Below are 22,291 nucleotides of genomic sequence, written 5' to 3'. Positions count from 1 at the left end.
TCCAAGTACAATCATCCATTGCTTAATGATGGCAATGTGTTCTGAGAAGGGCATTGTTAGGCGATTGCGTCATTATGCGCACATCAGAGAGTGCTTGCACACAACCTGGATGGCATAGCCTGCTGCACACCTGGGCTATGTGGTCTGGCCTATTGCTCCTAGGTTACAATCCTGTATGGCAGGTTACTGTACTGAAACCTGTAGGCAACTGTCACACGAATCACTAGGCAACAGGAATTTTTCAGTTCCATGGTAATCTTATGGGACCAGCATCCTATATGTGGCACACTGTTGACTGAAACACTGTCATGATTGTTGTTACTTCCTCTTCTACTTGACTGGAGGGGCCAGAATCTCCCCCACACCTGAGTAATTTTGCACACTGAGTCAATGGATGGCCTTTCTCCCATGGTCCTTCTTTCTTTACCGAAGCACAGAGTTTAATGATTTTTTCAGGCTCCTTCTCCCTCGGTTATAATGTGGAGCTGCTCAGCCTGATACTTAAGAAGCTCATTTCCCATTGCAACCTTATTAGAAATCTAATTCCTCCACTAGAAAATGACAGTGCAATAACTTCAGCAGCCTATGCTAAGTGGGGGAAAGAGGCATCAAAAGCCACAAGTAAACAGGAAAGGCAGAGAGAAGGGAAGCAAACCTAATATTTATTCCTGGCCCTGGGGCCTCGTTCACGGCTTCAGGGAGGCGCCGCTGCTCTTTGGGCACACCTCCGGGACTCACCCCTAGTGTCTGCTAGTGGAAAAGACATGCGGGGGAGAAAAGTGTCCCCCCATCACCTCCCTGGCCCAGTGCCCAGCCTATGCGGAAACAGAGACCAGGGAGGTGATAGTGCCTGGCTGGGGTGATGGAGCTATACAGAGAGCCAGGGCAGGGCTGGGGGTAGCGACAGAGGCACCCGGGCGTGAAATGTAAGGAGCTGCTCAGCCTGCCCTTGCACAACCCCGAGAGTCACCTCAAATCTCGAACTCTAGACGCTTTTCTTGCTTCAACCGACCCCAGACCGCGGTCACAGACTGAGGACAAAATCCCAGGTATCTTGATGCTGGAGTCTGTGCTCTTCTCTGCTGTACCCCACTTTGTGGATTATTTCAAACTCATCTTTCACAACTGGGCTCCAATTTCCCTTCCATGAAGCTGCCCTCCGTTTACAGGTTCCAGAGGCCTCTTGCCCCCACCAACCTTTCCCTGGCATTTGGTTCATACTTACCTTAAAGTATTGATCCTGTTAAGGCTTATGTGCCTGTTTCTTCTCCCAACTCTATCTCAGGATAGTCTTTATAACACAGAACTCAGTATATGTCACGCATTTAATAAATACTAGTTAAACAGTGAATGAATGAATGGCCCTGTGATTTGCCGTTCAGAATGCAGAGGTGTGGTCTGGGAACGGTGTGCTGTGGACACAGCTGGTCACAGGGGTCGGGTCGCCAGATGCTTCCTCTCTTTCTACTCTTTCCTCCCCACCCACATGCAGACCTCCCTCCAGTCTTCAGAGCTGGACCCTTCTCAGGACTCAACTCTAGCGGGGAGGAGTCTTTCCTGAGTGCAGCCCCGGGCGCTGAGTCCGGTGCTCAGTTGCTCTCCCCTTTTCCTTACTGCACTTCACTGTTCTTTCCAATCCTGGTACCTGGCCCACCATCTGCCTCTCAGGCCGTTTCCATCACAGAGAAGGGATGTCCCCCGACAGCTCTCTTCCAGGAGGGCCCCGGGTGGTTCTGAGCACTGCAGGTACCCAGCAAGGAAGCGGGTGAAGCTGACTTACACCGTCTACCACTGTGCCCCACAAACCTCATACTTTACTGCTTTTTCTAAGACTTTTAGATTCAAGGGTGCAACCTGGATGTGCAAGTTTATTACATGGATATGTTGCAAAATGCTGGGGTTCAAGCCTCTATTGAACCCGCCACCCAAATAGTGAACATAGTACCTGAAAGGTAGATTTTCAACCCTTACCCCCTTCCTCCCTCCTCTCTTTTGGAGTCCCTGGTGTCTACTGTTTCCATCTTTATGTTCATGTGTACTGTTTGTTTAGCTCCTATTTATGAGTGAGAACATGTCATATTTGATTTTCTGTTTCTGTATTAATTCATTTAGGAAAATGGCCTCCAGCTATACCCATGCTGTTCCAAAGGACATGATTTCAAGGCTGGGCATGGTGGCTTACGCCTGTAATCCCAACACTTTGGGAGGCCGAGGCAGGAGGATCACTTGAGGTCAGGAGTTCGAGGCCAGCCTGGCCAACATGGTGAAACCCATCTCTACTAAAAATACAAAAATTAGCCAGGCGTGGTGGCACACACCTGTAATCCCAGCTACTTAGGAGGCTGAGGCAGGAGAATCACGTGAACTCGGGAGGCAGAGGTTGCTGAGACTGGTAATTTATGAAGGAAAGGGATTTGACTCACAGCTCTGCAGGTTTAACAGGAAGCATGACTGGGGGCCTCAGGAAACTTACAATCATGGAGGAAGGTAAAGGGGAAGCAAGCAAGAGAGGGGAAAGAGAGAGAGAGAGCAAGTGGGGACCTGCCAAATACTTTGAAACCATCAGATCTCGAGAGAACTCACTCACTATCACAAGAACAGCATGGGAGAAATCGGCCCTCATGATCCAGTCACCTCCCACCAGCACCCTCCTCAATACTGGGCATTACAATTCAACATGATATCTGGGTGGGAACACAGAGCCAAACCATATCAACAGGGATATTCTCTTCCATAACTGAGGTTGTCAACTTCGTGAATTTACATTGCTATGATGCTTTCTTTTTGAGATGGGGTCTTGCTGTGTTGCCCAGGCTGGATCTGAACTCCCAGGCTAAAGTGATCCTCTGGCCTCAGCCTCTGGAGTAGATGGGACTATAGGCATGCACCACCATGCCTGGTCACGATGCTTTTAACTCAATGTTACATTAATGTTAATGTTCCAATTTTGCCAGTTGACCCAATAATGTCCTTTATAGCATTTCTCCCACTGCAGAATAGGATCCAGTCTAGGATCAGATACTGCATTTAGTTACCATGTCTCCTGAGCTTCCTTTAACCTGTAACATTTGTGTCACCTTACCTTGTAGAACATTAATGTTTTTGAAGAGTCCCATCCCCCAGTTCCTGTCTAATGGAATGCTGCTTATTTTGTGTTTGTTCGATGTTTTCTCGTGATTAGATTGAGGCTGTGCATTTGCCGTGGGAGACTGCATAGGTGACGCTGGTGTCCTTCTCAAGCCACCACGTCTGGAGGCACATGATATCCATGTGCCCCACAATGGTGGTCATTTTCATCATCTGGACACTGCATTGCCTGACTTATCCCCTGTATAATGACTATTTTAAAACAAACTGTCTTTTTTTTCTTTGAGAGAGTCTCGCTCTCTCCTCCAGGCTGGAGTGCAGTAGGACAATCATAGCTCTCTGCAGCCTTGATCTCCCGGGTTCCAGTGATCTTCCTGCCTCAGCCTCCCAAGCAGCTGAGACTACAGGTGTGCACCACCATGCCCAGACAATTTCTTTACTTTTTGTAGAGACAGGGTCTTGCTGTGTTGGCCAGGCTGGTCTGGAACTCCTGGGCTCAAGCAATCCTTCTGCCTCAGTTTCCCAAAATGCTGGGATTACAAGTGTGAGCCACGGCCCCCGGCCAAAATGTCTTTTTGAATGTTCATGTATTTGTAGTGTAACAAGTGATTTCCCAAACACACACACACAACCACACACACACACACACACACACACACACACACACACACACAATTTCATCTTCCAATAAAGTTTCTTCTTTGCAGTGCCACATACGCATGAACTCTGAGGTCTTTAAATTCTGCATGGGCAGCATTGGCTTGCAGAGGACAGAATCCTCTCAAATAGGTTTCATTAAGAGGGGATTTAGGATATTAAAGCACTTACAAAAACACTATGACATTTGAAGAAATGGATTATAAGCTAAATCATGCCTTAGAGTTGGTCTTCCAGTCTTCTAAGAGCGGGCAGCCTCCAACTTCAGAATCACAAATTTAGGTCATAATCAAGAAGCTGCCAGGTGGGGCATGGTGGCTCACACCTGTAATCCCAGTTCTTTGGGAGGCTGAGGCGGGAGGATCGCTTGAGGCCAGGAGTTTGTGATCAGCCTCGGCAACGTAGCGAGACCCTGTCTCTGTGAGAATTTTTGAAAGCTACCCAGGTGTAATGGCACGTGCCTGTAGTTCCAGTTACTCAGGAGGCTGAGGTGGGAGGGTTGCTTGAGCCTGGGAGGTTGAGGCTGCAGAGAGCTATGATTGCCCTGCCCCACGGCACTCCAGCCTAGGCAGCAGAGCAAGACCCTGTCTCTAAATAAATAAATAAATAAAAGCTGCCACGAACCTCAACTGGTTGCTGGATCATACTGTACCTGCTACAGTCCACGTGGACACCCAGGAGGCTAGTGACCAGATGCTGGGCATGGGGCAGCCTCTGCTCATCTGCCACAGAAAAGCTTAAGACCCCCAGGGGCAAACTGGCCTGCGGGCAGAGCAGGTACAGAAGGGCAGCCTCCACCTAACAACCACCAAACCGAGATCACTCTCACAGCCCTGGCTGCACTGGGTCTAGGAACTGCAGTCTGTTGGTTCCAGCCTGCACTGTCCTGGGAGGGACACTCGGAGGAAGGCGGAATGGGTGGTGAAGGCTGACCCATCCCATCCACCTTGCCCCCTGCCCCAGGCTTCCTAAGATGAAGCAGCAATCCTCCTAAGAATTCAGACACTCCCCTGTCCCATGCTGTCTTCCTCTAAAGCAAACCAAAGAAGGCTTCTCTTTTGTAGTGAAAATGCCGAATATCAGAGGGCAGCTGGCTTTGAGACCATCCATGCCACAGCTAAGACTCAAGGGGCAGCTTCACTCTGGATCTCCACGCATAGCTTTTGATTCTGTGCCTCTCTATAAATATATTGTTTGGAGCATAAAGCTAATAGGAAAACCAATTACTGTGGTCAGTTGCTGAAAGCATCCCTTTAGAGAATGGCGCCGACTCAGTGGGCTAGCAGGTGAGGACTGAGCAGTTACGATGCAATCAAAGATAGAGCCAAGCAGGGCCGATGGCATTTGGCTCAGAATCAAAGTCAGCGTTGGGGACGGGTCACAGCTGCAGGGGCGTTTCTGGGGCACTGGAATAGGCTGCTTGAAACTGTGGGAGTTACGGGGGCAAGTGGGGACCAATGGACCAGGCAGGGAGCGGGCACAAAAGCCACTGGCTAACAAATCACCAAGGGACTTGCTTTCTTCTTCTTCTTCCTTCTTCTTCCTCTTCCTCTTCTTTCTTCTTCTTCTTCTTTTTTTTTTTTTTTTCTGAGACGGAGTCTCGCTCTGTTGCCCAGGCTGCAGTGCAGTGGCACAATCTCAGCTCACTGCAACCTCTGCCTCCAGGGTTCAAGTGATACTCCTGCCTCAGTCTCCCGAGTAGCTGGGATTACAGGCACCCGCTGCCACTCCCGGCTACTTTTTGTATTTCTTCAGGCAGCTTCTATTCATCCCTGCCCCCCATTTCTCTTCCACTTTTCACCAGCTAGCGAGACACTCCACATCATTTGCCTGAGTGTCAGTGAGAAAGAGAACCATACCGACCATGTAGACTACAACTGTCCATTGGCAGCTGCCCACAGCTCCATTTCGGCACAGTCCTCAAGACTCACCATTTTCTTTCTTTCCGTGTGTGTGTGTGTGTGTGTGTGTCAGGGTCTTGCTCTGTTGCCCAGGCTGGAGTGCAGTGGTGTGATCATAGCTCACTGTAGCCTTGAACTCCTGGGCTCAAGCCACTCTCCCACCTCAGCCTCCCAAGTATCTGGGACTACAAGTGCATGCCACCACACCCAGCTGGCGTATTCTTTTGAAGTTCCTCTAACCATAGCTTTCAGTGATAGGTTTGGGGTGGGGGTCAATGGGGGCATGGATAGTGCCCTGTGAAAGAACTGCTATTGAGCTCCTTCATTCTCTGAGTGGTGAGGGGAGGCGGCAGCTGAGGATAACATGCAGGTATGTAGCTTGGGAGACTGGCAGATGAGCAGGTTTTAGTGGGGGCAGATTCTAGTTTAGCTTTAAACAGATTGTGTGTGAGGTGACTAGGGGACATGCCCAGGAGCAATGATACCTACAAGCCTGCGACTTGAGACAGGTCTGAGTTAGATACAGTGATGGGGAGTCACCAGCAGTAAGGTTCTGGTTTTTAAAAAGGATGAAGTGGATCACAGTGTTACCATGGCAACAGGCAGTTGAGCTTATTTTTGGGAGGGAGGGTGAGGCAGGGCAAGTCCATGACTTCCATTTGATGGCAGGTTGGCAGCTACCTTCTAGGGAAGTGAGTTCTAGTCTTGGCTTTGCCACTGGATTGAGCCATGTACCTCCACAGCCTGTAAAGTGTATGTGAGGCCAAATTGTAAGCAATGCAAAGACAAGGGATGACTATTGTTACTGACTTTGGACATATATAGTTCTGTCTAACACCAGATGCACTAGAAGTGGGTAATACATATTAAATATTAAAAAAGTAATTAAAAAAGTAGCCGAGCATGGTGTTGCGAACCTGTAGTCCCAGCTACTCTGGAGGCTGAGGTGGGAGGATTGCTTGAGCCTGGGTGGTGGAGGTAGCAGTGAGCTGAGATTGTGCCACTGCACTCCAGTCCGGGTGACTGAGACCCTGTATCCAAAATAAAATAAAAAAGCCCCTTGCTAAGATGAAAAATTAATTTTAAAAATTACATCCAGGTGCCATGGCTCATGCCTGTAATCTCAACACTTTGGGAGGCTGAGGTGGGAGGATCACTTGAGACTAGGAGTTCAAGACCAGCCTGGGCAACACAGGGAGATAGGGGACACCTGTCTCTACAAAAAAAAAAAAAAATAACCAGAGGTGGTAGCAGACACCTGTAGTCCCAGCTACTTGGGAGGCTGAGGTGGGAGGATCACTTGAACCCGAGTTCAAGGTTGCAGTGAGCCGTGATGGTACCACTGCACTCCAGCTTGGGCAACAGAACAAGACCCTATCTCTAAACAACAAAAATTACAAATAGGCCAGGTGTGGTAGCTCAAGCCTATAATCTCAACACTTTGGGAGGCCAAGGTGGGAGGATCCTTTGAGCCCAGGAATTCAAGACCAGCCTGGCCAACATAGCTTCTCAGGGATGCTGGGTTGCTTGGTCACAGGTCACGGGCATTGAACATTCTGAAAAATAAAGCTGAGTCAGTGTTGGCTCCTTGCTGCTTGAAGTTCTTGTCTAGGGAAAAACGACTGCAGTAATTATTTTCAAGAAGCAGAAGGGAAAAAGGAAATGAATAATTAAGAGGAATTGAAGAGATGCAAATTTCCCTTCACTCAAAGCTGGCAGATCAAGATGCTTCTTTACCGAGAGGATTTTCTTCCTGTTTAATTTGCTTTTCTACTCCTCCTGAGTGAGTAGAAAAGAGAAGTTATTGGGATATGGGAAAAATAAAGAGGCAAACAAGAGCAAAAAGAGGAAAAGAATGAAATCATCTTTCTATAGAAAAGGTGAGTTACTGCTATTCTATCAGAAAAATAAAATGGAAAGAAATAACTATAATCAACATATAAATTTTGAGGAATGGGCGAAGATTGATTCATAATCCTTTTGGGAACCCCAGTGTCACAAGGGAAGCATGTCTGTGCCTGTGCCTCAGGGAGAGTGCAGTCTCCTGGGTCCCCGAAGTGTGGCCCTCTCCCTCTGTCTCCATGCACCTCTTCTAACGTGAGTGTAGGACCAGTTAGCAAACAACTACAATCCACTCCTCTTTGACCTAAAGCTCATAAGTAGTTGCCTTTCACTGCCTCTGCTGGCCAGGCACCGTCTGGGCACCTTCCATTTGTATAAGTGACGTCTCGAGCCTCCCCAGCACGGAGGGCTTCCAGGCTGGCCTGCAGGAGTACTGAAGCACCCTGCATGGAACCTCTTTGTGGAGGACACTGGAGGAAGGGCTCCCTAAAGGAAAGAGAGCTATTGGAGTTTGGTGCCAGGGCTCAGAGCTTCTGGGAAGCTGACCTAGGGGGTGCCTGGTACTGAACACAGAGCACTCCATGCTCCCTACCAGGGCACTTAGATGTTGGGTTGTAACCGTCACCTCCTAGCCTGTGAGCTCAAGGCCCTCACTGTGCTCATCGCTGTACCCCTGGCACACAGCACAAAGCCTCACACAGTGGGTGCTGGACAAGTGGATGAATGTGCTGGGTGATGGAAGAGGTGACGTTCTAGGAGCTGCTGGTGTGTCTGGAGTTGGTTCCTTCTGGTGGGTTCTCAGTCTCACTGACTTCAAGAATGAAGCCACGTACCCTTTGCGATCAGTGTTACAACTCCTAAAGGTGGCACAAACCCAGAGTGAGCAGCAGCAAGATTTATTGTGAAGAGCAAAAGAACAAACATTCCACAGTGTGAAAGGGAACCAGAGCGGTTTGCCATGCTGGCTGGGGTGGCCAGCTTTTACTCCCTTATTTGTCCCCGCCCACATCCTGCTGATTGGTCCATTTTACAGAGTGCTGATTGGTGCATTTACAATCCTCTAGCTAGACACAGAGCACTGATTGGTGCGTATACAACCCTCTAGCTAGACAGAAAAGTTCTCCAAGTCCCCACTAGACCCAGGAATCCAGCTGGCTTCACCCCTCACTGGCATGCATCACCTTTGTCACTCTACTGCCATCCTGAACCCAGCCTGAGCAGGGGAGGGCACAAAGATACGGCTGGTAGGAATGGAAAGAACAACTCCTCGGGGAGTCAGCAGTTTCCACAATGTGGGAGGTGGCACCCATGTCCTCAACAGCACTGGGTCTTTGGGTTTCTCCCGTGGCTTCAGTTTGGTGAACCTTGGAGGCTTTGGGCAAGTATTACTGGCCTTGTCTTCCCATGCCACAAAAGTAAGCTGGGCAGAAGGGGAGGAAATAGCAAACCCTGGGCCAAAGCTGGGGTGCTGTTCCTGAGGATGTGAGGGTCCCTGCCAGGGGATGAGCAGCGACTGGAGAAGAATTTGGTGAGGAGAGAAGGTCCACATTGACCAGTAAGGAAATGCTGAGAGTTATTGTTTTGGGGAGCTTCAAATAAAGTCCAGTGGGGGCATGGCCAGGGGAACACAGGTCAAACATAACAATATCTGATTTCTTTATTTCTTTCTTTCTCTCTCTCCTACTTTCTTTTCCTTCCTTCCTTCCTTCCTTCCTTCCTTCCTTCCTTCCTTCCTTCTTTCCCTTTCTCCCTCCTTCCTTCTTTTCTTCCTTCCCTCCTTCTTTTCTTCCTTCCCTCCTTCTCTTTCTTTCTTTCTTTTTGAGACAGGGTATGCTCTGTCTCTCCCAGGCTAGAGTACAGTGGCACAACCACAGCTGATTGAACTCACTGCAGCCCCCACCTCCTGGGCTCAGTCAGTCCTCCCACCTTAGCCTCCCAAGTAGCTGGGACTAGGGGCAAAAGCCACCATGTCCAGCAAATTTTTTATAGTTTTTGTAGATACAGAGTCTCCCTATGTTGCCCAGGCTGGTCTCAAACTCCTGACCTCAAGTGGTCCTCCTGCCTCAGCCTCCCAAAGTGTTGGAATTATAGGCGTGAGCCACTGTGCCTGGCAATTATCTCTAATTTGTAAAACCACCTTGCAAGGTAGGTGCCCTTTGTCACCCTCAGTTTGCTATGAGGAACTGAAGTCTGAGAAGGTCAGGTTGCTTGCCCTGGGTCGCAAGGCTGGTGAGCGGGGAGCTGAACCTCATGCACAGGCTGCCTCTCCATATGGAGGCGGCCATACCCATGGAAGTCACACCTTGGAACAGAAACCCCGCCTTGCCCAGTCCATGACATTTGTTTTGTGACAGCAGATGCTGTGGCGTTGTTGCCCTGGCATTGCATCCTTTGGGCTAAGTCTCAGTCAAAGGAGAGAACGTTGTAGTAAAAAGAGCGAGACAGAGCTTTCAACTCTTAGGCCTGGAAAAGCCTGCACCAGGTTCCTCCTGTGCATAGAAGCAGGGAGGCAAAGGAATGAGTTGAGTAATAAGCTCAAGGCTTCAGGTATTACAAACAGAAGCAATAAAATTGATGCTTGGCTGAGTTATCAGGAGGCAAAGAGGCAAAAATCCAATTTAAAAGATTATGCCAAATGGAATAAATCCAAAGTGATGGGCTTGCTGGGCCTTTAGCTGTCCTACAGGGAAACCATAGCACGTCTTGGTTTAAAAAAAATAATAAAACGGAGGATAAACACCAGCTGATTTAGTGTTCGGGCTTAGTGTTTGGGGAAATAGTTATTATTTTTCCAGAGAGGTCTATAGTCAAGGACTGTGTCTCCAGTGCAATGCACTCAGTAAATATTTACGGAGAGTCCTGAGGCCTCAAGTGTTCTCAACGCACCCGAGCCAGTGGCATGCTGTGTGTGCGTCTGGGGTGCTGTGTGTGTCTGGGTGCTGTGTGTGTCTGGGGTACTGTGTGTGTCTGGGTGCTGTGTGTGTCTGGGTGCTGTGTGTGGGGTGCGCTGTGTGTGTCTGGGGGTTCTGTGTGTGCGTCTGGGGTGCTGTGTGTGCGTCTAGGGGTGCTGTGTGTGTGTCTGGGAGTGTTGTGTGTGTGTCTGGGGGTGCTGTGTGTGCGTCTGGGGTGCTGTGTGTGCGTCTAGGGGTGCTGTGTGTGCGTCTAGGGGTGCTGTGTGTGCATCTAGGGGTGCTGTGTGTGCGTCTGGGGTGCTGTGTGTGTGTCTGGGAGTGCTGTGTGTGCGTCTGGAGGTGCTGTGTGTGCGTCTGGGAGTGCTGTGTGTGCGTCTGTGGTGCTGTGTGTGTGTCTGGGGGTGCTGTGTGTGTGTGGTGCTGTGTGTGCGTCTGGGGGTGCTGTGTGTGCGTCTGGGGTGCTGTATGTGCGTCTGGGAGTGCTGTGTGTGTGTCTGTGGTGCTGTGTGTGTGTCTGGGGGTGCTGTGTGTGTGTCTGTGGTGCTGTGTGTGCGTCTGGGGGTGCTGTGTGTGCGTCTGGGGTGCTGTATGTGCATCTGGGAGTGCTGTGTGTGTGTCTGTGGTGCTGTGTGTGCGTCTGGGGGTGCTGTGTGTGCGTCTGGGGTGCTGTATGTGCATCTGGGAGTGCTGTGTGTGTGTCTGTGGTGCTGTGTGTGCGTCTGGGGGTGCTGTGTGTGCGTCTGGGGTGCTGTGTGTGCGTCTGGGAGTGCTGTGTGTGTGTCTGTGGTGCTGTGTGTGTGTCTGTGGTGCTGTGTGTGTGTCTGGGAGTGCTGTGTGTGTGTCTGTGGTGCTGTGTGTGTGTCTGTGGTGCTGTGTGTGTGTCTGGGAGTGCTGTGTGTGTGTCTGTGGTGCTGTGTGTGTGTCTGTGGTGCTGTGTGTGCATCTGGGAGTGCTGTGTGTGTGTCTGTGGTGCTGTGTGTGTGTCTGTGGTGCTGTGTGTGTGTCTGTGGTGCTGTGTGTGTGTCTGGGAGTGCTGTGTGTATGTCTGGGGTACTGTGTGTGCGTCTGGGACCGGGCACCACAATTCTTCATATGCTGCTGCCTGAAACCCCACATCAGGTTTGTGGGATTTAGGAGGACTGGGGTGAACGAGACGTCTCTCATGGGAAGATGTGGATTTGGGAGGCACCACCCCAGCGCAGAGGTGTTTCATGTCCTTAGAGGGGCCTTCAGCTGGAAGGAGGAAAGCTGGAGTCACTTCAAGAGAATCTCAAGCACCGTGACTCACGTTTGATTATACTAAAAGAGAAACTGCTTTGCAGGTCTGCGTAAAAATCTCATTGTGTTCCTCATAAGCAGTTATGTTCTGAGGTGACCGAGATTTTGTAAGGCACAGTTCTTTTCAGTCATTAGTCTGCAGCACTCAGGACAACCTCACCTCGGCTGCGGAACAGAAACAAACGTTCAGAGGCAGGCACCAGAAAGGGTGGTTCAGAAGCGAGGTAAGAACAGCTCTGGCTTTGAGTGCTGAGAAGCACTCTGCTAAGTGCTTTATGCGCTGTCTTTGTGTAGCTACTAAAAGTACCTCATCTGATAGATTCGAAGGCTGAAAGAGATTCAGTAACTTGCCCAAGGCCACACAGCCAATGATTAGCAGAGTGGGATAGCAGTACTTGACTCCTCTGCTGTCTGGTTTCTCCTAAAGGGGGAGACTTTAAAGCTAGATAATTGGGGGAACAATTCAGCGAAACAAGTAGGGGTTTGAGCTAGTAAAGGCCACATCCAATTCTGGAGTTTTCTTCTCCTTTGTTTTCTGCTTGCTCAGAGAAGAAGATAGTACAGACATGACTGCAGTTTCCCCACCCTCAAACAGTGTCTGCAACACACAACAAAAGCCCCAGTCTATGCAGATCAGGATCACTGACAGAATGTCCAGATGTATGACAAGATGGTGACGCAAACATAAAAGTGACACAGTGTCTCAGTAATGGTTTATAGCACAGAGGGCATCATGTGCAAAGAGGGATTTCTATTTGTCTCTTCAGACAAAAAACTTGGTAGTCCAGAGGAAGGAGATTCCCATGCCCTGTGACCCTGCTTGATAAAAAGAACCGGTTGAGTCAAGGTACATGGGCAGCTCTTGGTCCTGCTCAGAGCGGCAGGACCCAGGCTGCTGCGCCCCACAGCCAGGCAAGCATTCTGCCCACTTACCACTGCCGTCTTCCCGGCACCAGAAAGAACCAGCACAAAGAAGTTTCCAACTTTTTGAGGATGGGCAGATAGGGAAAAGGAGTATCCCTTATGCTCTCCACTCCTTTTCCCTAACATCCTCATACCACTCTCCTCGGAGCTGTCACCGTGAAATTCATTCATTCATTCCTTCGTTCTTTCATTTGTTCCTTCCTGCATCCAGCCCCCGTCTATTCACAACTCAACATTCATGCAGTCTGTCAGATGCCACGCTCAGCCCTAGGGTTATAAAAATGAATAAAATGCAATGAGAGAGCATCTTACACCACTCAGAATGGCTACTATTAAAAAGTAGAAAACAACAGATGTTGGTGAAGATGTGGAGAAAGGGAACCCTGCTGGTGGGAATGTAAACTAGTTCATTCACTGTGGAAAACAGTAAGGCGATTGCTCAAAGAACTAAAAATAGAGCTAGCATTCCACCCAGCAGTCCCACTACCGGGCATCTACCAGACGAAAAGAGCTCATTATATCAAAAACATATCTGCACTCATCTGTCTATTCCAGCACTATTCACAAGAGCAAAGATTTGGAATCAACCTACGTTTCATCATTGGGCATCATTTTTAAACTGTGGTGTATATACATCATGGAATGCTACTTGGCCTTAAAAAACTAAAATCAAGGCCGGGCACAGTGGCTCACACATATAATCCCAGCACTTTGAGAGGCTGAGGCAGGAGGATCACTTGAGGTCAGGAGTTCCAGACCAGCCTGGCCAACATGATGGAATCCCATAATTTTTGTACTAAAAATACAAAAATTAGCTGGGCATGAAGGGCACCTGTAATCCCAGCTACTTCAGAGGCTGAGGCAGGAGAATCGCGTGAACCTGGGAGGTGGAGGTTACAGAGAGCTGAGATCACACCACTGCTCTCTGGCCTGTGCAACAGAGTGAGACTTTGTCTCAGAATGAATGAATGAATGAATGAATGAATGAATAAATAAATAAAAATAATGTCTTTTGTAGCAACAGCGATGGAACTGGAGGCCATTATCCTAAGTGAAATGACTCAGAAAGTCAAATACTGCATGTTGTCACTTACAAGTGGGAGCTATACAATGAGTACATATGGACAGAGTGGAAAAATAGACAGGAGACACCAAAAGGTGGGGAAGTGGGAGGAGGGTGAGGGTTGAAAAAATTACCTATTGCGTACAGTGTTCACTGTTTGGGTGATGGGTGCACTCAAAGCCCAGATTTCACCACAGGGAAATACGTGCATGTAAGAAGCCTGCACTTGCACCCCTAAATATTTACAAATGAAATTTTAAAACCGAATAAAACACGATCCCGGTCCTCAAGCTACTAATTGTCTAGAAATGAGACTGACACATTAAAGGGTCTACAGAGCCTCCCTGCCTAGGGGCTGGGCTGGGCTGGCAGGGCCCTGGGAGGGCTTCAGAGAAGAGAACCTTCAGCTGGATCTAAAAGGGAAATGGGAGCTGACCCAGGTGGAGGACTGCAGGGCAGGAAAGCAGTTTTCAGTCTGAGGGAGCAGCCGGTGTAAACTGCACAGATAAGAAATCACAGGCCCTTGGGTGGCCCAGTAATCCTCTGGCAACCCCCTGCTTCCAGATCGCCCCACTGCTGATCAAGTCAAAATCTACCACGGCATTATTCTTCTTCCAGCCCGGTTCCCACCATGTCACTCTTCTGTTCCAGTCTTTTGAAGCTTGAGATAAAAACCCCAATGTCTTGCAGTGCCCAGGCACAGTGCAACCTGATCCCCACCTACTGCTGGGCAGATTTCTGCTACTACCCTTTAACCAGCGCAAGTCTCTGACAACTCTCAGCCAAGGGTTTGAAACTCAAAGCCTCGGAACTCCAGGCGCCGGAAAGGTGGGAGGTGCAGAGTGGATGACAGCAGGACACATATGACAGCAGACTACTGAGTTGCTTTGTGTGAGGACGCAGGGCTGTCCCGGAGCCTGTCCTAGGCTTGGTCCTACTCCCAGGCCTTTGTCCAGGGCACACCTGACATGGCCTCCTCTCCTATCCGTTTCCTTTCCTCTCTTCCACACTTGCCTCTCATGGAGACTTCCTAAAATACTTCTGGAAACAAAAACTCTCCTCCTTTCACACTAAGAAACAAATCTGTCCAAAACCAGATTTGTCTTCCTTTTGAAACTAACTCCTTCTCGGTTTTTCTGTCTCTGGGCACGGTCCTGCTCTTCTTCATTGAGGTCTAAAAACACACGTTCCTCCTGTCTTGCCATCACCCTCAAACCCTGTATGTGCAAAGCATAAAACTGCAGGCCATAGCAGTTGGAAGGGACTTCGGATACTGTCTGATTCACCTGCCCACAAATCCAGGCATCTCCTTTAGAGCAACCTTTATAGCAATCAGATCTCTGATCAATGATCTTCCAGATTATTTTTCATTCTTCTCGAATTGCTTAAAAATTCTTTATATTGAATGAAAATCTGCCTCCCTGGGCCCCTGTTGGTCTTCCTCTCCGGCCACACAGAATGGGTCTCATCCCTCTTCTAAACATAGTTGTCATGGAATTCTTTACCTTCCTCCACTTAAACATCTTTTCAGTACTTTTAAAATTTTTTTAAAATTTATTTTTATTTTTATTTATTTATTTATTTGTATTTATTTATTTATTTATTTATTATTATATTTTGAGACGGGGTCTCCTCTGTTGCCCAGGCTGGGTGGCAGTGCCGATCTCAACGCACGCGAGCTCGCCGGGGTCCTCCCGCGGGTGGTTTACGCTCATTTCTCCTGCCTCAGGCCCTCCCGAGTAGCTGGGGACTACAGGCGCGGGTGGCCGCCACCTCGCCCGGCTAGTTTTTTGTATTTTTTAGTAGAGACGGGTTTCACCGGGTTAGCCAGGATGTCTCGATCTCTGACCTCATTGATGTTGCCGCCGTCTTCGGGCGGCTGGGCCCACAAGTGCTGGATTACAGGCTTGAAGCCACCGGGCGCCTAGCCAAAATTTAGTTTTCTTATTTTTATATATTTTTTTCCAGATGGAGTCTCGCTTTGTCGCCCAGGCTGGAGTGCAGTGGAACCATCTAGGCTCACGGCAAGCTCCACCTCCAGGGTTCAAGCAATTCTCCTGCCTCAGCCTCCTGAGTAGCTGGGACAACAGGTGCCCGCCACCACACTCAGCTACTTTTTTTTTTTTTTGGTATTTTTAGTAGAGACGGGGTTTCACTGTGTTAGCCAGGATGGTCTCAGTCTCCTGACCTCATGATCCGCCCGCCTCAGCCTCCCAAAGTGCTGGGATTACAGGTGTGAGCCACTGCACCCGGCCCCCTTTCAGTATTTTTTAGGTGACTTTCCCATGACTATCTGGTTACCTCCTTTAACTCGTCAGGGTTGTTCATAATATGTAAATTAGGATTCAATTACATTCTGCTCAAATGATATTTCTTGAGTCTACTACGAGACAAGCAGCAGGTCAAGGTAATTCTGGGCATGAATTCGAGAGTGAGACTGACTGGGGCCAGACCCTGCCCCTTCTCCCTACTGGCTAGACGATGTTGACCTTCGGTGCTTCCTTCAAGGCTATGGACAGTAAAAGGCTGAGAACAGAGTAATATCCAGTAAACATTCAATAGATGATTTGCTCTTTTCTTTTGCACTTAAAATATGAAACATGAAAAAGTGCTAATGATTGAAACTGAGTGATGCATATTTGTGGGTTTATCAAACTTAAAAAACTTTATGTATGTTTGAAATGTTCTATAATGAAATTAAAATTTAAAATGTCATATTAATTAGGTGGGATACACCTATTTAATATCTGGGGATATTATAGCAGCTGGGATACGAAAATAGTAAAAAAGTTCCTGCCATTACTAACCTCTGAGTAAATAGGGGAGATATACACGTAAACCAAGAGCTTCAATGTAGCATTAGATATGAAATGCAGGCTGGGCATGGTGGCTTATGCCTGCAATCCCAGCACTTTGGGAGGCTGAGGCAGGAGGATCACCTGAGGCCAGGAGTTTGCAACTGGCCTGGGTAACAGAGTGAGACTTTGTAAAAAGCAAGGAAGGAGGGAGAAGAAAGGAAGGGAGGGAGGAAGGGAGGGAAAGAAGGAAGGAAGAAAGGAAAGAAGGAAGGGAGGAAGGAAAGAAGGAAGGAAAGAAGGAAGGAAAGAAAGGGAAGGGAAGGGAAAGAAAGAAATAGAGAAGAAGGGCCGGGCGCGGTGGCTCACGCCTGTAATCCCAGCACTTTGGGAGGCTGAGGCGAGCAGATCACTAGGTCAGGAGATCGAGACCATCCTGGCTGACACAGTGAAACCCCGTCTCTACTAAAAATACAAAAAATTAGCTGGGCATGGTGGTGGACGCTTGTAGTCCCAGCTACTCGGGAGGCTGAGGCAGGAGAATGGTGTGAACCTGGGAGGCGGAGCTTGCAGTGAGCCGAGATCGCACCACTGCACTCCAGCCTGGGTGACAGAGTGAGACTCCGTCTCAAAATAAATAAACAAATAAATAAATAAATAGAAAGAAGAAGGAAGGAATATGAAGGAAGGAAGGAAGGAAGGAAGGAAGGAAGGAAGGAAGGAAGGAAGGAAGGAAGGAAGGAAATGTGGAGATGCATCCAAGCAATCCAGGTAGCTCAGCAGATGAATACTACAGTGAGTGGGGCTGGGGGTGGAACCACAGGTGTCTTTTGTTTTGGACGTTACCTTCCACCCCTTGCTAGGAGTGCATTAGCTGACTGAATAGCCTGAATTGACTTGTACCCATCTAGAAAGCCCAGTTTGGGGTTTTTCACACCTAATAATTTCCTGGGCTCTGGAGTCAGAGTGTCTGGATTCAAATCCCTTACTTCCAATGACTTAACCTCCTTGAGCCTCTGACTTCTTATCTCTGTTGGGGCCAATAACAGCACCTACCTTGTGGAATTACGAAGTTAAGATGTGGAGATGAGCAGAGCGTTTGGCATCGTGCTGGGCACGTTGTTCATGCTCAAGCGTTGGTTGTTTCTTACTTCTTCACTCCGACTCCTAAATTATTATTACAGGTAACTCTTCTTCTATCCTGGAGTTTGTATCCAGTCGTCACCCCTCTTTAATCCCCACTTCCAGCAAGCACTTTCCTGCAAGCCTTCCTTCTTCTTTTTTTTTTTTTTTGAGACGGAGTCTCACTCTGTCTCCCAGGCTGGAGTACAGTGGCCGGATCTCAGCTCACTGCAAGGTCCGCCTCCCGGGTTCACGCCATTCTCCTGCCTCAGCCTCCCGAGTAGCTGGGACTACAGGCACCCGCCACCTCGCCCGGCTAGTTTTTTTGTATTTTTTAGTAGAGACGGGGTTTCACCGTGTTAGCCAGGATGGTCTCGATCTCCTGACCTCGTGATCCGCCCGTCTCGGCCTCCCAAAGTGCTGGGATTACAGGCTTGAGCCACCGCGCCGGGCCAAGCCTTCCTTCTAATGGGACTGGAAAGGCTGATTGGCCAAGCTTTCCATTCCTTCTGCTACCTCGTTCCCTTGAGGAAGTTCCAAGTGACTGAGGGGCCTCTGGGCTGGAGGAGACAATGGAACACAGGATGATGGGAGGGGGTTAAAATAACTCATGCTCTTGAAAATAAAAGGTAAAATCAGGCCTTGGGTAACGTGTAAGAAGGAGATGTTTAAAAATGACCCTTCCCTCTAGGGAGAGAGAAGAAGGACAGAAGCTCCAGGCTCCGCTGCTGCTGGTTTAGGGCCGGGCTCGGCTTTTTTCAGGCTACAGCTCCACCTCGTGGCTTCATCCACACGGTTGTCTGTCTTGCCGTAGCCCACACTATCACTGTCTTCTCATAAACAAAAATTTGTCCATAATTTAAAAACTGAAGGCAATATCTAATTTATTTTCTAGGTCTGGAATAATAAATAAAACATGCTTCCTCTCCTCAGCCTGCATTTGGGTCATGAGGGCAGGGTGCGAGCACACAAACACACACACACCACTTCATAGTAGAGGGAACCGACTAGCAATGGCTGACTAACTTGGAAAAGGTCATTGGAGAAGGATGTGAATCTCTTCCCAAAACAATCTAAACCCAGCCTCATTGGACAGCTGCACTTTCAAAAGCCGAGGTGGGAGGATTGCTTGAGCCCAGGAGTTGGAGACCAGCCTGGGCAACATTGCAAGACTCCCATCTCCACAAAACAACTTAAAAAAATCTGGTGGGCATGGTGGTGCACACTTGTGGTCCTGGCTGCTCTGTAGGCTGGAGGATCACTTGAGCCCAGGAGGTTGAGGCTGCAGTGAGCTATGATCATGCTACTGTACTCCAGCCTGGGTGGCAGAGTGAGACCCTGTCGCTGAAAATAATAATGATAAAAATTGGCAGGCCGTGGTGGCTCAAGCCTGTAATTCCAGCACTTTGGGAGGCTGACGCAGGTGGATCACTTGAGGCCAGGAGTTGGAGACCAGTTTGGGCCAACATGGTGAAACCCTGTCTCTACTAAAAATACAAAAATCAGCCAGGCATGGTAGCACGCACCTGTAATCCCAGCTACTCAGGAGGCTGAAGTAGGAGAATTGCTGAAGCAAACCTGAGAGGTTGCAGTGAGCCAAGATCACACCACTGCACTCCAGCCTGGGTGACAGAGACCCTGTCTCAAAATAAATAAATAAATAAAAATAATCATAATGGTTTATTTTCTCTATAGTAAAACACTGGAAACATTATGTTCATTCTTGCCCTAATGAGATTTTCATCTTGGGAAAGGATTCTTTTCTGCAGGGGAAGACATTGTTTTGAAATTGCATTTCAGTTAGTTACTTATACATCTGGTACTCCCTTGTATTGTATGGAAGTGCCAGTTTCTCTCCTATAAAAATAAAATGAAACAAAACAAAACTCATGTTCTAGAATGATACCTGCACAGGTAAGATGCTCAACTCATGTCTTTCCTCCTCTTCCTGCAGATACACAGCAAAGTATCCCATTCAAACCTAACCTTGTTCTTGCCTCAGAGGTCCTCCCTGGAATGCTCACTTTGCACCCAAGCTGGTTTTTCAGAGTCATTCAGACCCACTCTAAGGAATCCCTTTTCACTGGGCCCTCTCGACTATAAAATCATCACCAGACATTTCATCTCCCTTGTAACAGCTACACTCATCAGTGTAGCTGATTTTTCTTCTTATTTCTCGTCTGCCTCTCCCAGTTACCATGCATGCATCCCTCCGCCTCTGGGTTCAAGTGATTCTCCTGCCTCAGCCTCTGGGATTACAGGCACCCGCCACCACGCCCAGCTAATTTTTGTATTTCTAGTGGAGACAGGGTTTCACCATGTTGCCCAGGCTGGTCTTGAACTCCCGACCTCAAGTGATCCACCCTCTTCAGCCTCTCAAAGTACTGGGATTACAGGTGTGAGCCACCTCGCTCGGCCTGTGTGTGTGTGTGTGTGTCTAGAGAAGGGGTCTTGCTATGTTACCCAGGCTGGAGTGCAGTGGCCTGATCATGGCTTCCTGCAATCTCAATCTCCTGGGCTCAAGCGATCCTAGAGGAAGGGCGTTTCGGTATGGGCACTTCTTAGGAAATCTTTGCTGCTTTGGAGACTAAAAGAGCCCAAAGGCAGGTAAGTGAGCCGCGGATACAAACCTCCCTGTTGTTGCATACCGGTCTCAGGAAACGAAGTGAGGCGTAAGGAGGGCAGTGGGTTAGGAACAACCAGCAGATGGCGCCAGCCCCCAAGGCATGACGCGCTGGCCGCAGGAGCGCCTGGGAGTGGCCGCCAAGCTGGTCCCCAAACAAAACTGGAGCCAATGCGCTCTCTGGGGTCCTTCACATCCTGCCACTCAACGACCCGAAGGAAATCAGCTACTTCCTGGTTCTGGGGCTTCACCTTTTAGTGAGCCTCGTTAGCTGGTTTTGTTTTCTTTTGGGGGACGTGCGTGTGGTTTGTGACCCCTTTTTCGTTGACGCTCTGAGTCCAGAGCTCCCCGGGTCCGCCCTGAGCCGTGGCACGGCCTGGCCTCGCTCCCGCGCCCAGAGCGGCGCTCACGGGTCCGTCGCTGCTTGCACAGAGGTCTGTCCTGGACCTCTTAGGTTAGACTGTCCCCTCCCTCCCGGTAGCCGCTGCTGTTTGGGGACTTGGACGCCCCTCTGCAGAGGCAAGGGGGCCTTGCCTCCGGCCCCATGTGACATCTTCCTTGAAGAATCGCTGCCTCACCTAGATGTCCCTTGGGCGGTGCAGTTCGTTGGCCTTGTAGGAAGGCTGGTTGCCAAGAGCAGGGCTTTTGCTCAGGGCCCCCGTGGCTGACGATTGTGTCCTGCGTGGGATAATTTAAAGTGCGCACGGGTCACTCACTGATCAGACGTCCCAGGGAGATCAAGGGTGGGTGCAGCTTGATGGAACCTCTTCTTCAGGCCAGCAGAGGGAGGGAGGGCAGGCCTGCCCCGCTAGCCTGTTCCCAAGAACCCGGTCTTAAACCAGCTCATAAATCCCCCATCGCTCCCCCTGTGTGTCCTGGCTTCCCTCCTCAGCTAGGAGCAGTGAACACGTCCACCTGCAAGGTGAACTATGCCGTCCTGTGCCAACCAACAGGGATCAGGGGAAGGTGGACAGAGGGGGTGCACATCTGTTCCCCCCAACCCCCAACCCCAGGTCAGATCTCCATTCCCACAATAGAGGGTACCTAGCGGGGTGCAGGTGTGGTTTAAGGACATTCTCCTGGTCAGAGTCAGTGGCCTGCAGTGTGGTCTTCCCTAGATGTCCTCGCTGCAGGCATAAGGCCATGCTAGGTGGCCAGGCTAGGCTCCCAGGAGTGGTCCGGCCAGGCCCTGCTGTCTGTGATGTGTGGGGAACGGGCCTGGAGGAACTAGATGGATGCAGGAACAAGCATTTCCCAAAGGCCTGATGACCTTTGCTGGATTCAGCTGCTTTCATAAGCCTGTGTTTCTAGCTTTCAGTGTTTCTGGGGTTAACTTTAAAACAAAACCAAACCAAAAAAGTTTTTATTATATACTGTGATAGTCCACAACTCTTAAACACAGGGCAGTGACAGTTTAATGCACTACCACATCTGCTCAGGATCATAGAATTCTCTACATTTAAGAGTCGGGGGCCGGGCACGGTGGCTCATGCCTATAATCTCAGCACTTTGGGAGGCCAAGGTGGGTGGATCACCTGAGTTCAGGAGTTGGAGACCAGCCTGGCCAACATGGTGAAACCCTATCTCTACTAAAAATACAAAAATTAGCTGGGCGTGGTGGCATGCATGCATGTGTAATCCCAGCTACTCGGGAGGCTCGCTTGAACCCAGGAGGAAGAGGTTGCAGTGAGCCAAGATTGCGTCATTGCACTCCAGCCTGGGCGACAAGAGTGAAACTCAGTCTCAAAAAAAAAAAAAAAAAAAAGAGCGGGGCAGTGGGGCAGAATTCCTAGGCCTCCTGGTAAAGTAGGGTGGCTTTGAGCCTGTAGGAAAGTTCACTTTTCTGACTCAGTCTACTTTAAAGTGGCCTCTGAGGGACAGAGACCCTGATAGGATCTGGTTGTCTTGCAGAAAGGGTCAGTGAAGTCACTGACTTGTTTTGTGGATGAATGCTGTTGCTGGATGTCCTAGCAGATATATTCCTCATTCTCCACTCAGCTTTCTCTCTCTCCTCCTACCCATGTCAGCCCTACCCACTTCCATTCACAAATCCACCTTATGGATGGTTTGCAGGGTGCTTGAGGCTC

At 49.3% G+C, this 22,291-nt stretch overlaps 1 long non-coding RNA gene across 1 annotated transcript in view; it reads left to right on the top strand.

The window, feature by feature from the left end:
• LOC108512910 (uncharacterized) overlaps positions 1–22,291 on the top strand; it is a 118,820-nt gene that overhangs the window by 55,788 nt on the left and 40,741 nt on the right. The gene's annotated exons all lie outside the window — the stretch shown is intronic.

The sequence above is a fragment of the Rhinopithecus bieti genome, unplaced genomic scaffold (assembly GCF_001698545.2).
Source record: "Rhinopithecus bieti isolate Rb0 unplaced genomic scaffold, ASM169854v2 scaffold_28547, whole genome shotgun sequence".
Lineage (NCBI taxonomy): Eukaryota > Metazoa > Chordata > Mammalia > Primates > Cercopithecidae > Rhinopithecus > Rhinopithecus bieti.
Note: the sequence above shows the minus strand (reverse complement) of the source record. Positions and strands in the feature narration are given on the sequence as shown.